Raw genomic sequence first — 6,000 nt, 5'->3', positions numbered from 1 at the left:
CAATTTTGAGGCATCCCCTCAATTTCTAATTCTTTACCACTACAAAAAGAACTGCTATGAATATTCTGGAACATGTAAGACTTTTTCCATTTTTTATGATTTCTTTGGATATAAGCCTAAAATTGGAATTGCTGGGTCAAAGATTTAATTATTGCTCTTTGGGCATAGTTCACAGGAGAAATTTCACAATACAACCAGAGTTTAGGGAGAAAATAGGAACCATATAACCTCTCATTGCCTACTCATGGCTCAGTATAGCAGGACACAAAGAAATGTTTGTATTATGAAATGCAGCCATTTCTCCATGACCTAGTTTTACCTGGGTCTTAATTATTCTTTATTAACAAAGAAATCTATCAAAAAACCTCCAAAATAACATCTAATAACCAAAAGCAACAAATATCAACTTTGCCCCTCCTTGAATTTGCTTAACACTAGCTCTACCTATTCATAATATGATCTCACAAAGCAACAACAATTGAGCCATCTCCACCTTTTCCACCACTCTATCCACTCTGTGTCACAATAAGCAATGGAGCAGGACCTTTCCTCCTAAGAAGTAGAAGAAATGGCAGAAAAGAGCCCAACTTATTTCATGTCTTTCAGGTAACTTTCCAAGGTTTCCTGTCTCCTAATATCATCCTAATGTTTCTCAACTGCTTTCCTTAATCGGGTAGTCATTTCTTCATTGTCTCTAAGCTTCTAGCCTAGTATCACTTATCACTGTTGAATAATTGTTTATGAAAAATTTGAGATCCATCTTAATCAATTAGCTCATGAGTCTTTATTAAGTCATTTCAAAAAGAGACAGTGTATGTAGAGGGAAAAGATCACTGAATCCAGAGTCAGAGACAAGGCATTCAATTCTCAGTCCAGATCTTTTCTCTCTATGTGACCCTGGGCTATTCATATACCTTAGGCAATTTTATGTCTGAGTTCTTTTCTCAATTGTAAAATGTGGGGGTTCAACTCAATTTCCTAATGTTCCTTAAAGATCAAAATCTATGTGACCAGAACTGTGATGAATGAATGGAAAAAACATGCTTTGACAATGTACTATAGTTACCTAATCTTCAAGACCCACTTCCTCCATGCAGTTTACCCATTATCACTTCTCGCTATTCTGAACAAATAACATTTATCATCTCTAGCTACTAATATTATTGTAGCATTTTGTATTATTGGCTTTTATTGCTATTCCCTTTTGAATAATGATTTAACCCTTCTTGACTTTGACCTCATCCTTCATGCCCAGCCTTTAGGACCACAATACCATTCTTAGGAATATGGATTGTGTCTATAGTTCCTCTCTGTCCCTGATAGCACCTAGTATAGAGACAATAAGCTCTGATGGGTGCTCAATCAGTGTGTCAAATGAATGCACATACATACTCTTCTATTTTCTCAATTTTGTCACTATTTCTAGGAGAATAGCATTTTTTGCTAGAAATTAAAAAGAGGGGATGATTCTGAATAATAGTGATTTCAGAGGAAAAGCCACTGAGTTCTCCCAGACATAGACCATTATGCAACTCTCATCCCCAGTGTCCCCCATGGACACAAGAAAGTGATGATTTTTAAGTCTTTTCCCTACACATGATGGGCACTTTCATATTCTCCTAATTCAATCAATGTTTTATCATATCACACTACATTTTTTTTTGTTTTTACTGCCCATTCTTCCACCCCGACTGAATGGTGAAGAAAAAATATAATCAGTTTTATAGAAGACTCTCCCTGAATCAAGTGGCTGTAGGCAAAATTGGTTGGCAGTGGGGCAGAAGTGCTTACAGATGGGTAGCTTACTGTGAAAGAGAAAAAGCAATTTAAAGAGACACTGTCAAGTTTGAAAGGTTCAGATTTCATCTTTAGTTTGGTAATTATTATCTTGAAAAAAAGCTCCTGATTAGAAATAATTTCATTAATTTTTTTATGGGAAGAAACAAAGAGTTGGCTCTTAGTTTCATAAAATCATACTCCAAATCATGAATTCTAAGAAAGCTGAAATATCTCCAAGTATGTATCTTTATTTTTTAGAACTAGAAGGGGCCTTAGATATTAAGTAGTCAGCCCTAGTCCCTCCCTTTTCATTTTACAAATAAAGAAACTGAGCTTCAGAGAGATCAAATGACCTCCCTGAGGTCACATAGCAAAAGAACCAGGACTTCAATTATCTGGCTACCAACTCAGTGCTTTTTTATATGCCTCATTAAAATGGTGAAAATCAGATGACAATATATGTAATATCCTATTGAACAAGTAGAAATGTGATCCTGAATCAGAGCAGCCTTAAGATGAAAGAAAATGAGAACATAATCACAAGTTCAGGTTTCCTATGAAGATTTATAAAAGGACATGATCTAGAACACAAGTAGAAGAACTTTAGAGTATGAGAAAAGTATCACTTCTCTCATTAGAGGTTAGTATAATATGCTGACCTTGACAGAAGATGTGTAACAGAATCTCATGCCAGATGGATTCAGTTAAGAACCTAGGGGGCTTTAAGGAGAGCATCATGAGCAACATTTCAAACACATCACCTCATAGAACAACTGCTTTATGACTTCTAATGAAGTCTCATTTATTCATCTTCTTTCCAGAACTAACTTGAAATATCCTATTTGGAAATTAGAAGTCCACATTCTTATATTATAGCATCTAATCAGTAAAAAGCAATGTTAGAGTCTCTGACTGTTCATCTCACCAGTGAGAAAACCAAGACTCAAAGTGTCACAGAGTCATCACTAAAGTCACAGAGCTATTAAGAGACAATTCAAGTATTCTGATATATATATATATATATGCACACATATATGTATGTGTACATATATGTGTATATTTGTGTGTATGTATATATCTGGATTTACATGTGTATATCTAAGAATTTTAAGAATATATATAAGAATATTAAGAATATAATTAAATACTAAACAGTATAATTAAATATCAAACTAAACTAAAATTAAATACTAAATTTTAAGAATATAATTAAATACTAAATAGGAACAATTTTTAGAAATTGAAGAATGATATGTTAACATTGAACAGGGAGGGTATCATTAAAGAATCAGTTCTTCACCAGGGTTCTGAAAGAAGGAATAGGATCTGAATAATCAGAGGTGTAGGCATTCTAGACAGGGTTAATAGCTAACATAGGATAATCAGAAATATATAGCTATATAGCTACCTACAGTTATAACAAAGATAAAGTGACTGGAATTTTTCCCAACAAAAACACCAAGAATTCTTCAATAGTTAGCAATCTATCTAGAGCAGCCTGATTAACTACAATAATTAATGGGAAAAGCAAATTACCAAATGATGTCCCACAGTGTACAAGCATCCCAAGGAAATTCTTTCCAAAATTCCACCAACACCACAAACTACCTGCCAGCAAGCTCACAAATTCCATACTCCTAAGTTTATGAAAAAAAAAGATAGAGAACTGATTAAAAATTGTTATGGAATGGAACCTCTCTAAAGGTTCTTCAAAAATTTCTGAGACTTAGAGTGTCTTTTGGTCTAGTATCATTCATGATAAGTTACCTAAAGTGCAGTTCTGTCAAAAAACACAAAAATGTTAATCCTACCCTACACACCACCCTAGCTGCCCTTAATGCAATACTAATGGCAAAACTAATATACTAGTACTAATAGTTGCCCTTTACTTAGTGTGTTAAAATTTGCAAAGTATTTTACATAGGGCAAAATGCTTGGATAAGAGTGATATGAGCTGGAAAAATAGAATGATCCTTTGTTCAGGGTTGGATTGTTAAGAAAAAGAAGCTGAATTCTAAATGGTAGACACCAGAATTCCACAAGTTCTTTGCACAGAAGATTGACATGAAATAAAAAGTATTTTTTCGGCAGCTATAAGAATGAATATAGATTGGAGGGAGAGAATGGAGGTGGGAAGACCTACTAAAAAGTCCCTATCAGTTTGTAGTAATAGTATTAATAAAGAGGAGGAAATAAATGCAAAAGATGTGAAGGCAGGTCATTCAGGACTGATTATTTTTGAGAGATGGAAAAGATGAGTCATGTTTATGCCAAGATTTTGAATATAGAAGAAACTGTGAATGATGGTACTATAAAGTCAAATAATTTTTCCTTTTAAATTTATTTTTTTATTCTCATTTTATACAAATGGTTTTTTTTACATTAATAAAATATTCTTGTTTACAAGTAAACAAAATACCCCTCCTCCTCCTCCATGAATATAGATAGACTTGTTTGGGTGAAAAAAGTAAAGGGGAGAGGAAAAAAATTAAAATAAAAAAATAATAGTAGTAATAATTGTAGGTATGGCCAGGTGGTGCAATGGACGAAGCAACAGCCCTGGAGCCACAAGCACCCGAGTCCACATCCAACCTCATAAACCCAACAATCACCCAGCCACGTGACATGCAAGCCACCTGATCCCCACTGCCCTGCAAAAACCAAAAAAAAAAAAAAGAAAGAAAAAAAAAGACCCAAAATAAAATAAAATAGTAATAATAGTAGGGGTGGCTGGGTGGCAGACAGAGCATTGGCCCTTGAGCCAGGAGTACCTGGGTCCAAATCTGGCCCCAAACACTCAAAGATCACCCCGCTATGTGGCCCCAGGCAGGCCATCCAGCCCTACTTGCCCTGCACCCTCCCCCAAATAATCATAACAAAAAATGTGCTTGAGTCTTTGTTCCAACACCAACAACTCTGTCATGGGTGGATCTCATTCTTTATGATAAGTCCATCACAAAAGTTATTTCCATATTTTTCCACCATTGCCATTGCTGATCGCAACTCCCTCCTTTCTTATTTCTCCACTACCATGTACTCTATTTTCTCTCCTTTCACTATGACTCTGCTTTGGGTAGCTGAGTGGCTCAGCTGACAGATCCCTGGTCCCGGGGCCAAGAAGCCCAGAGCCCCCATACCACCCCTTAGGCCCAGAATCCACCTGGCCCTGTGGTCCTGGGCAGGCCTTCCATTCCCAGCCCCTTGCAAGAAGTAAGAAAGAAAATGTGTTATATCTGGCCACTCTCCCCTCCATGGTCCATCCTCTCCTCCTTTATTCACATCCCCACCCCTTCCCCCTGCTCCCCGCTCCTTCTTACTCCAGATGTCTATACCCCATTGAGTATATTTGCTGTTTCCTCTCCTAGCCATCTCCGATGAGAGCAAAGTTTCCCTCATTCCCCCTTGCCTCCCCCTTCCATATCATTGCAATAGCTCATTGTAATAAAAAAAAATCTTATGTGAAATATCTTGGACTATTCCCCCTCTCCTTCTTCTTTCTCCCATTCCATTTCCCTTTTTTTTCTATTGACTCCATTTTTACACCATATTTTATCTTCGAATTCAGCTTTCTCCTGTGCTTCAACTATAAAAGCTCTCTCTATCTGCTCTATTAACTCTATTAACTCTATTAATTCATGAGTATTATCAGTGTCATTTTTCTATGCAGGAATACATGAAGTTCATCCTCATTAAGTCCCTCATATTTCCCCCCTCTCCTCCAATCTCCATGCTTCACCTGAATCCTGTATCTGAAGATCAAACCTTCTGTTCAGCTCTGGCCATTCCAAAAGGAACCTTTGAAATTCCCTGGTTCATTGAAAGTCCATCTTTTTCCCGGGAAGAGGACATTCAGCCTTGCTGGGTAGTTCATTCTTGGCTGCATCCTAAGCTCTCTTGCCTTCCAGTATATTGTATTCCAAGCCCTACGAGCTTCCAGTGTAGCTGCTGCTAAGTCCTGTGTGATCCTGACTGCAGCTCCACGATATTTGAATTGTGTCCTTCCGGCTGCTTGTAATATTTTCTCTTTGACTTGGGAGTTCTGGAACTTGGCTATAATATTCCTAGGGGTTGGTTTTTTGGGATCTCTTTCTCTGGGGGATCGGTGGATTCTCTCCATTTCTATTTTGCCCTCTGCTTCTAGAATATCAGGGCAATTTTCCTGTAGTAATTCTTTGAAAATGATGTCAAGGCTCTTTTCCTGATCATGACTTTCAGGTATTC

General features: G+C 36.9%; 1 long non-coding RNA gene across 1 annotated transcript in view; it reads left to right on the top strand.

Annotated features, from left to right (window-relative positions):
- Positions 1-521: 521 nt before the first annotated feature.
- LOC141503109 (uncharacterized) overlaps positions 522-6,000 on the top strand; it is a 42,996-nt gene continuing 37,517 nt past the window's right edge. Inside the window, exon 1 of the long non-coding RNA XR_012472763.1 lies at positions 522-606. This is a non-coding gene — a long non-coding RNA (uncharacterized LOC141503109). The remainder of the gene's footprint in view (positions 607-6,000) is intronic.

Source organism: Macrotis lagotis, chromosome X (genome assembly GCF_037893015.1).
Source record: "Macrotis lagotis isolate mMagLag1 chromosome X, bilby.v1.9.chrom.fasta, whole genome shotgun sequence".
Taxonomy (NCBI): domain Eukaryota; kingdom Metazoa; phylum Chordata; class Mammalia; order Peramelemorphia; family Peramelidae; genus Macrotis; species Macrotis lagotis.
This window is presented reverse-complemented; position numbering and strand designations above follow the sequence as displayed.